The following is a 9870-nucleotide window of genomic DNA, read 5'->3' on the forward strand; positions in this document are numbered from 1 at the left end:
GCTGTTTAGCAACAGAGAATGGTTAGGCTTATGATATAACAACAATGTGGATCATTTAAATTAAGAGGAACACAGCATACAATCTATAGTATGCCACACTGTAAGCCTATTTGAAATATAGAAGGGAACTGTGGAACTTACCAACACATGGATGCCAAGTTGGAATATTCCTAGTAAAGAATGCCCTGGATCCTTTACTTCACTGTAATTTCTTGTTAGTAGACACATCTTTTATTTTGATTTTACCATTTTGATTTTTCCATGATGATTATCATGGAAAGAAATAACTAATTGGTTCTTTAAACGAAAATCCAGGTCTGTCTTCTATTCTACAGTAATTTGATAATGATTTTGAATTTCTGCCAAAAATATGATCTGAAAAATCCTTTTGGTAATAAAATATAATATTTTCAAAATATCTGAAAAATTAAAGACCTGAGAAGATTGCCTATCGGTGACTGATTCATAGTCATATTTGTCCAAATATGCCCAATGTAATTATGTGTTAAACTGGATAAAACATTATTAACCAGCTCACTAATTATGCTTTCATGCCTGACTCCTAAATTGAAGCATCTGAATGTCTTGTAGTCTGAACTTGAGAACATTCAGGTACTTAATCAGATACTGATGTGCTGTTCAGTGAGGGAGTTGTATGTTGACCTAATTTATTCTTCTTCTTACAGTGTATCATTTTCTCCTATTTTTCAGAAAGCAAACCATCACCACATCTTCCTATCATTATATTTATGAAAATGAAATTCACAGTTATGGGTCAAATGAAGAAATTAATAACTGGTATTTCAAAAGATTCTCCTTTGCAGAGAGCATTGGTTGTCAAAGAATATTTTGGTATGTATGTGCTGCTCTGAGAATGTCTCAGTAAAGTTAATTAAGAAAGGGAATGAGAGCAGAATACTCTGGAAACACACTAAAATGTGTACTGTAGTTCTGGTTACTATAAATAGACAAGTCAAATTTTAGTCAATATCTCCTACTCTAATTTGTCTTGTAGGGCTATTTTTTAAACTACACATTGTGCTGTCTGTTTTTGTCTATTATTTAGTTATTTACATACGTTAAATGGATGCCATCTTTATGGTGTTCACTTTTAGGAAATGTGACTGGGAATCTTATAAGTAATTTTGAAACTGTTATTAAATATTATGTTATAATTCAATGTAAAAAGAAATATTTTCACAAGTGATACTAACTCCCCTTTTCCCTCTCCTCAAAGTATATAGTAAAGTCATAGTATTTCAGAGTTTTGGTTTTGTGGGATTAACATATAACTTTAATAAAGGAAATAATAGCATTTCAACTACATTTATCCTTTTTCTTGTTACTTCATAGATAGACAACTTCCAACACTAACACATATAGTTCCTTCAAGGGAAAAAGTAAGCTTACTCCTTTGATCCATGTATCTGTCCATGAGAAGAGGAGATGAAAACTAGTCTACTTTCAGCTCTCTCTCTCTCTCTCTCTCTCTCTCTTTCTCTCTCCCCATCTTTCTCCTTTTTCCCTCCTTTCTTTCTTCCTTCCTTCCGCCCTCCCTCCTTCTTTCTTTCCTTCCTCTATTTTTCTTTCTCTTAGTGAATTCAAAAATAATCTAAAAGTGCCCCACTCCTTTACCAGCAATAAAGCAATGTCTTTCAAATTTCTAGTCTGTTGAGAAGACTATGTGTGAGGAACAGGTGACATGGGGATGCCTAGGAAGCAAGTATCTCATAGGGTCAGTAGATTTAGAACTGGAAGGAACATTAGGAGTGATTTTGCAAAATTTTCACATTTTGCAGTTGAGTAAATTGAGGCCCAGAAAGGTCAAATGATTTACCAAAGGTGATACAGGTGGTAAGTGGCATTGCTGGTATCTGAGCCGAGGTGCTTTAAGACCAAATCTAGCCCATTTTTCAGTACATATCGCTTTCTTGAGTTCAACTTGGTGAGCTAAACTCAAGAAGGCAAGTACAAGGAACACATTATTGAAGCATGTGAAATAATGTAAAACCTGTCTGAAGCTAAGCTCAGATATGAGATGTTTCTTTTGAAAAAAAGGCATCAATAAGATCATGAACTAAAGGACCAGGTTGTGAATGGTAGCTTATAGTATCAAAATGAGAGCATTTTTATACATACCAACTAGAAAAAGACTTCTTGGATAGTAACCATTTACTTATTCAAATGGATACCTAGATAGAAGTCAATGTTAATGACATCCACTGAATATTGTTGAAAATCATATAGATAAAGAAAGACATTGGACAAGATATCTACAAGTAGGATCTGAGTAAAACTTGCTCAGAAAGGTAGTGATCATTTTATTTTGGAAAAATATGTTGGTTAAAAAGTTATTAAACCACCATCAAGCAAGCAAGCAACTCCATTAGAAAAATTCACTATTTTCCCAGCTTTCTAATCATTGCAGTTTCGAAGGAAGCCACTACCATGTATATAGGCAGGAGTGCCGATGTCCATACTTCTTCCAGTGTGATAGACTTACATTCCCACGACCATTAATCAGAGCTTCTGTATTCCTTGCTTTTCTACTGCCTAAAACTTCCATTTGCCTTCACATACTGGAGCAGCCACCAGTAGTAGACATATACAATAGGTACGGGTGCCACCTAGACTGCAGCTGCTCTACCTTCCTACCAGTCTTTGCCCTGTTTCTTCCTGTTTCTGAAGCAACACTTCTCTAGCTCAGCTCTGTCTGGCATACATCACAAGAGCCCTAACTCAAGATTCACCTCAAATCCAATTTGCTCAAACTAGCCTAGGAGTGAAGAGGAAAAAGAGGTTTTTGCTGCCCCTCAGCAAAATAGCCAAGTGCCTCCACTTCTGCCAAAACTAGGGTCCGGGATTGTCTTTTCACCTCCAGAACTAAATATAAAATCCTCTCTTTGGTGTCCAAAACCCTTCACAACCTTATCCCCTCTCCACCTTTCTAGTCTTCTTACCCCTTAAACCACACACATTCTCTATGATTTTGTGACACTGATTTCCTTGCTAATCCTCTCACAGGATACTCCATCTCCTGACTCCAGACATTTTCAGTGGCTATCCATGACTGGAATTCTCTGTCTACCTCCTGGTTTCCTTCAAGTCTCAGCTAAGACCTCATCTTCTAGAAGGCTTTCCAACTCCATCTCCCCGCCACCACACTTAATGTTTGCGTATTCCCTCAGTATCTTATCTCTGATTTAGCCACTACAGTTTGTATATAGTTTTTTTTTTTTGTATTTTTTCCCCCTCAATAGACTGTGAGCTTCTTTGAGATCAGAGACTGGGTTTTTGTTTTGTTTTGCCTTTCTTTATATTCCCAGCACTTAGCACAGCACTGGCACATAGTAGGCTTTCATAAGTATTTATTGATTGACTGATTTCTTTATACTTTGGAGCGTTCATTGAATTTCTAACAAATGTGATCTCCAACAAAGCATCCCTTAACAAGACTTCATTCTTAAATGTTGCTAATTTCATTTTCTATTTTTGGCATGAAAATATGATAACCTTTCTTGTATTCCATTAACAAATGTATGTTAGTCATTATAATAGCATTTGCTTCAGTTACTCATTACTACTACTTAAATGAAAAGTAATAGTTGAATAACAGTGACAGCAAAGATAAATCACAAGACACAATGTGTAAAAGGTAGTAGGCCTAACACCACAATATTGAGAAGACTGCAAATGTAAGAAAAACCTCTACTTAACTTGGGAAATGAAAAATGTGATTTTTTTTAAAATAAGGAAGCCAACATAAAAAGATACACCCAGAGCAGCTCCCAAGTATAATATTAACCAAGGATAAGAAGTCATTTCAGGCATATTCATGATTGAACATTTACCTGTCATTCACAATAACTAAATTTACTTTGTCCCATTACCATGACAAACAATTGAAAGCAATATAGACTGCAACTATAATATCATTTTGTTGTATTTCTAGTTATTAACATTTTAATAAGAATAATGATTCCAAGATAAGTGCAAACACAATAACATGAATAGGCAACCCAAACTTTCAAAATATTTTCACTCTTATTCAATCTAATATAATCCCAAAGGCATTTGCCAACTATGTAAAAATTTATTGTGCTAGGAGAATAAAGATAAAATGAAAAACAGTCCTTGCCCTATAAAAGTTATGTAATCACCTTGGAGGAGATAATGTATACAAACAACTATATGCACATTAATTAGAGGATGAGCGAGTAAAGATTACTACCTAAAGGAAAAAGGAAAAGTGTCCCCTGGGAAATTGCACATGAACCAAGCCTTGAAGGAAGCAAGAGATTCTAAGAGACAAAAGTTAGGAGGGAGGATGCTCTAGTCAAAAGCAAGGAGAGAGGAGATGAGAGTGTTGAGTTGGGAGTACATCACAGTAGGCCAGTTTGACTAAAAGTAGAGGGTACCAAGGGGACTGATGAATAATAGACCTAGAAAGGTGGTCTGGAGCCAGACTGTGAAGCTTTAAATGACAAGCAAGGAGTCTGCATTTTATTCTAGAGACAATCAGGAACCATTGAATTTTCTTTATAACATGGTCAGAAAGTGCTTTTGGAAGAATATTCTTGTACCTTGTGGAGGATGGCTTAGATCGACAATTTGCTAGGGTAAAGATAGGTACATAATGGCTCAGTTTTCCTTTCTTTCTGTTTCAATTCAACTGACTTTTATTCAACACCTACTATAGGCATGGACCTGTGACTAACTTCCTGTTATTGAATGTTCTTTTTCCCAGGCAACTTATTTGGGTCTGACTTATTGGATCACCAAAGCCACTTCAAGGGTTTCCACTCTTTCTTTGCCCTATATGTAGAATATTCTCTACTACTTAGGCTGAGAACTCTGGGAACCCAGGCCTAAGAATCTTCTTTCTGAAATGAACCATCATTCTCAAAATACTTTTCCTTAGAATATAGGTCACACTTCTAATGTAGTTAAGAAAACCTATTGGTCTGTGAGCACAGCTCACTGTTGCATATTTCTGACTTACTTAAAAAGGAAAGCAATTAATGTTGCCAAACCCTGGGAAAAACACAATGACAGAACAACCTTGGGACTACTTCCACTGAAATTTTGCATCTGTCTTCTGAAGACTGGCCTCCATTAGCTGCAGAACTAGGCAATTAACTAACACCACATTTATCAATTGATTGAAATATTGAACAGACCACATATGAGGCCTCAAAATAAACTAATTAATATTCTGTTTGTGATCATATTAAAGTCATTCCTTTTAATATAGGCTTGTTCCCCCTCTATCAAAATTCCCATAAAAATTAAGAAGCTTCAACATAAAAAAACCCCAACAACAAGCAGCATTGCTTAATTTATTCCAATGAATAATTTTGGCAACTTGCAACTGTAACATATATTTATTCTTACTGCCCAGTCCTCTCCCCGCCCCCCTTTCCCATTTTATTCATTTCCTCAAGGAAATTGCAAGTTAATAGAAAAAGCAGCACTGGAACTGCCTCACATCCTATAGTTATTAATTAAGCAAAGTCTGGTTCAGTAACTCTGGATACTAAAAATATAGAGTTAAACAAAGCCGAGTGGTTTTTGAAATGAAATTTCAACTTCAATAGTCATTCTGCAAAATTTATGCATTAAAATCGGTATCCTAGTTTAGAGAAATTCTCCATGAATTTCTCTGAAAAAAAAAAAAGAAACTTAACGTCTGACCATTTCTGGGTAAGATCTCTTAAGTGGAAGGACTCAGAGAAGCACCAAAATAAATTATGTTCGAGTTTAAATAAGTTTCTTTTAAAGGCTGTTAGTCACATCATTCGGCTATATTCCCAGATACAGGTTATTAACCCACAATCAATAAAGCAAGAAACTGTATAAACTATCTTATTAATTTTATATAATGGTTAGTAAACTTTAAAATACTGTACTATAAAACTTTAAAATGTTTCTGATAGCTTTAGATCACCCTAGATAATTTATCATTTTCTGTGGTAAAGAGTTACACAAGTGGGTACATGTGAGAAAAATGCACATCGTTTCTGGATGGGAAAATTCATTCCTTTTTAGAAAGTTTTCTTAAATATGTACTTACTATAAGGGTGATTCTTAGAATTTTGTTCAATTTTTTAAAAAGGCTGTGAAAGATCTGCTCAGTCTAAGCCTATATGTACTTCCTGGATTATGGAATCCAGGTCACTGCCAAGTTAACACAAGGCAAGTAAAAAGAATACCCTGTGACGTCTGTGTAGTTCTTACTGTTTAAATATGATGGTCCTTCCTTCTGGACCCTCCTAGAAATAGGGCCTTATAAATAATGATCATTTAATAAATTCTTGTTAAATTGAATTGATATTTATCCATAACTTCTAGCACACTAAAGTCCTTTGATCAATGGTAATATGCAAAAAATGTTTAGAAGGAAGAAATGCTTAGTTCACTATAATTAAGAATAACTTTACTATTATAAGTTGCCACCTACTGATCACTGGGAAGTTCTAATTTTTGATTCCTCTAATCACTGTTTCATAATTGGGTGCTCTCTCTCTTTCTTTCTCTCTCCATATATACATACATAATACATATTACACATAAACACATGTTGATACACGCATAAACACACTATATATGTATATATACGCATATGTGAATTTTATACTAATAGGGGGAGAAGAATAAGGATGTATGAAGTGACTACTTTGTGCCAAACACTCTGCTAAGTGCTTTATAAATATTTATTTATGAGCCTATACATATAATCTAGTTTACCTAAAAATGTAAGAAACTAAAGGAAAGAAAGGAGAAATTTACATTTGGTCTTTGGACTTCTCTAAATAGCAAAATATGCCTAAATGACCCACTGCACATTAAGATTATGACCTGCTTTACGCTCAGGAAAAAATAATTATCGATCTATCTATCTTTTGTTATAGTTATATGAATAAAACAAGTTTAAACAAATAAAGGAGAAACATTGGATCCAGAGAAGCCACATTATGCAAAAGCATAGAGGAAAATTGGAGTCACATCAAATCAGTAACATAGTATCTCAAAAGAAACATAGTCTGTTTTAATATGAGATATCTGAGTAATAAAATATCAAGAACCTCCTCTCCTTGAGTTTCCAAAGCTTTCTTTGATTTTGGGGATAAGCCAATGGATTAATGGAACTGTTGATAATAAACCCCACCTACTGGCTGAATGGTAAAGTCTTACTTAGAGTTGCCAGATTTTGCATTTGATGAGCACCTCTGATATGTTGTAAAATGAATTATTTGTATATTGAAGCATACCTTTCCACTGACTCCATGATAATTTCACTGATGTGTTCCCATTTAAAAAAACAGGCTCTAATAAAAGTCATATTTATAAAAAATTAGCTCAAGGGTCAATGTATTATGATGTTGCCAAAGGTCAGCCTATGTACATTTATCTTTACTGTATAACCTTTGCAAGCTATTAGTCACTTTGGTAATATATTCACATTAACTTGTATATTTATTCAAAATTCCATATATATTAAAATACACAACAGGATGAACTTCATGAGAGCTGGCAATGCGACGATTAAAAAGTGATGATTAGAAAGGTTCAAGAGACATAGCTTCTGGTTAATTTAATCATTTTATTAATAAGTCCAACATGTTATCAACAAAAGGATGGCTATTTTGGCCTTTTCTCTTAGACCAAAGATCCTTCATGGTGGTGGGCTCACAGTTTATATGTCTTGCAAAGAGTAGGTGTTCCCAAGGGGTGCCTAATCACCTCCAATTGGTTAACACAATGGTGGTGTTATCCTGTGGTGCCTGACTTAGGCCACTCAAATCTTGGTCAAAGAGACATCAATTTACATGTCACCTGTCTTGATAAGAGGGAAAATCAACATTTTCCCAGACCTGTCTGAGCAAATAAGCAGAAATAAATTCATTAGCCCAAACTTAGAATTTCTTTTACTGTCTGATTAGATCTTGGCTTGGGCAAATCTCTAAGAGCAATTTCCCGCACTGGCTGGTTTCTGAGTGAGGAAGTAGAAAAGGGGGAAAACCTTGGTCCTGATTAAATAATTATTTATTAAATATGAGAGAAATAATTAATTTCTCACAACTCCATGGAAAGTTAATGCTTAAACAGACAATCTATGATGTTATTGTAGATATACAAGTGATAAAGCCGAAATAACTTTTTTTCTGGCTGTTCAAAAAGTGTTGGGATTTGAACCCAGATTATTAAACTCCAAGTCCTACGCTCTTTTCATTTTTGCCTATTTTTGGAACTAATTTGCTTCATGGAAGCTGCAAAATGTGGCCCCCCAAAAATCACTCAAAATTCTCAACAATTGGTTTCTGAAATATTACCATTATTATTAATAGCTAAAATTGACATAGAAATTTAAGATGTGCAAAGTGCTTTGCATATATTCTCATGTGATCCTCCTTAATGCTAGACTAAACTTCCTGTGTTAAATTATCTCCAATTAGTCTTATATATCTTAGTTATACATAGTTGTTTGCATGTTGTCTCCAGCTATAAACTTCTTGAGCACAGGAACTGTCTTTCACTGTAGCTCCATTGCTTAGACCAGTGCCTGTTACACACTAGGTTAGTTAACTGACTGAGATGGGGATGGGATCTGAACCCCTGAAAGAAAATGTCTTTGGGATCTAGACCCCAAAAAGGAAAAGCCCCTGGACTTTCCCACATGGCCCAGGTCCCTGGCGTTTCCCTGAGGCATCAGGCCCTTCCCAGTTAATAATCCTTTCATTGTGGCCCTCATTGTTTGCACCTGGCTTCACCCTAGACCACCACTCTTTAATTCCACCTAGACCCTTACCACATGGCCCAGGTCCCTGGTGTTCCCCTGGGGCACCTAGCGCTTCCCCATCCTTCTCTGTTACCTTCCAGCCACCCCAGACTATTTGGCCACTCCTAGATCCTTTCCACAGTCTTTCTGTATATAAGGTCCAACCTGCCCTCCATCAAATTGTTCAGATTCCTTAAGAGTCTGGCCAATGATTGAATATGCAGCAGTTCCAGATTTTCATTCACTTGCATTAGAGTTACATAGCTATTGGAAAAAGTCTATTTGCCACATCTGTTTAGTTGATAAAGAAATATCTGTAACAGAACTCTTTAATACTGATAACATGTGTATAGAACCAACATCAGTCTTCTGCAGTTCTGATGAGAAGCAGCTTATAGAAACGTAGGCAGTCTTGGGATTCAAGATTTCTATAATCTTATGCAAACCTAACTTTTCAAGCTTAGACAATCCTCCTCCCTCCACTGTCCACATGCTTTACGTTCCAACCAAACTAGACTACCTAATAGACCTCCTGTACTTTCCCATTTCTTGGCCACTGCTAAAGTCATACACTAATTCCCTCTCTTCTCTAAAATTCTGTCCATCCTTCAAGGCCCCATTCAAATGCCCTTCTTATACTTCCAGCAAGATGGCAGAAGGAGTAGTATCCCAGAGTAACTCTCATATCCTCAAAACAAGAAATGCAATAGGTAAATTTAAAATCACAAGAAGAGAAGAAACACATCCTCAAACGCCATACCCTTCTGGAAAACAACAGTATACTGTGTGCTGTCCCATTCCCTTCAGTTAACTCAGCGAAACCCATTACGAATGTGACCATCCTATCAATCTCTGGTTGTTGTGGTTCTGTCCTATCTCTTCAGTATTGTTTCTTTGAGGTGCCCCCCTGACCTCCCTGACTCCCACAAACTGAGAAAGTAGGAATCTGTAGCAGAGGGACCCAGAAAAAAAAACCATCTAGTTAAAGGAGAAGTAGCTTTTATACCAAGTGAAACAGGATTATAAACTCAGCTAGAATAAGCAGCTCTAGGAGCTTTCACATGGCAGGAATCCAGATAGGCCCTTCCTAC

Source organism: Trichosurus vulpecula, chromosome 8 (assembly GCF_011100635.1).
Source record: "Trichosurus vulpecula isolate mTriVul1 chromosome 8, mTriVul1.pri, whole genome shotgun sequence".
NCBI lineage: Eukaryota > Metazoa > Chordata > Mammalia > Diprotodontia > Phalangeridae > Trichosurus > Trichosurus vulpecula.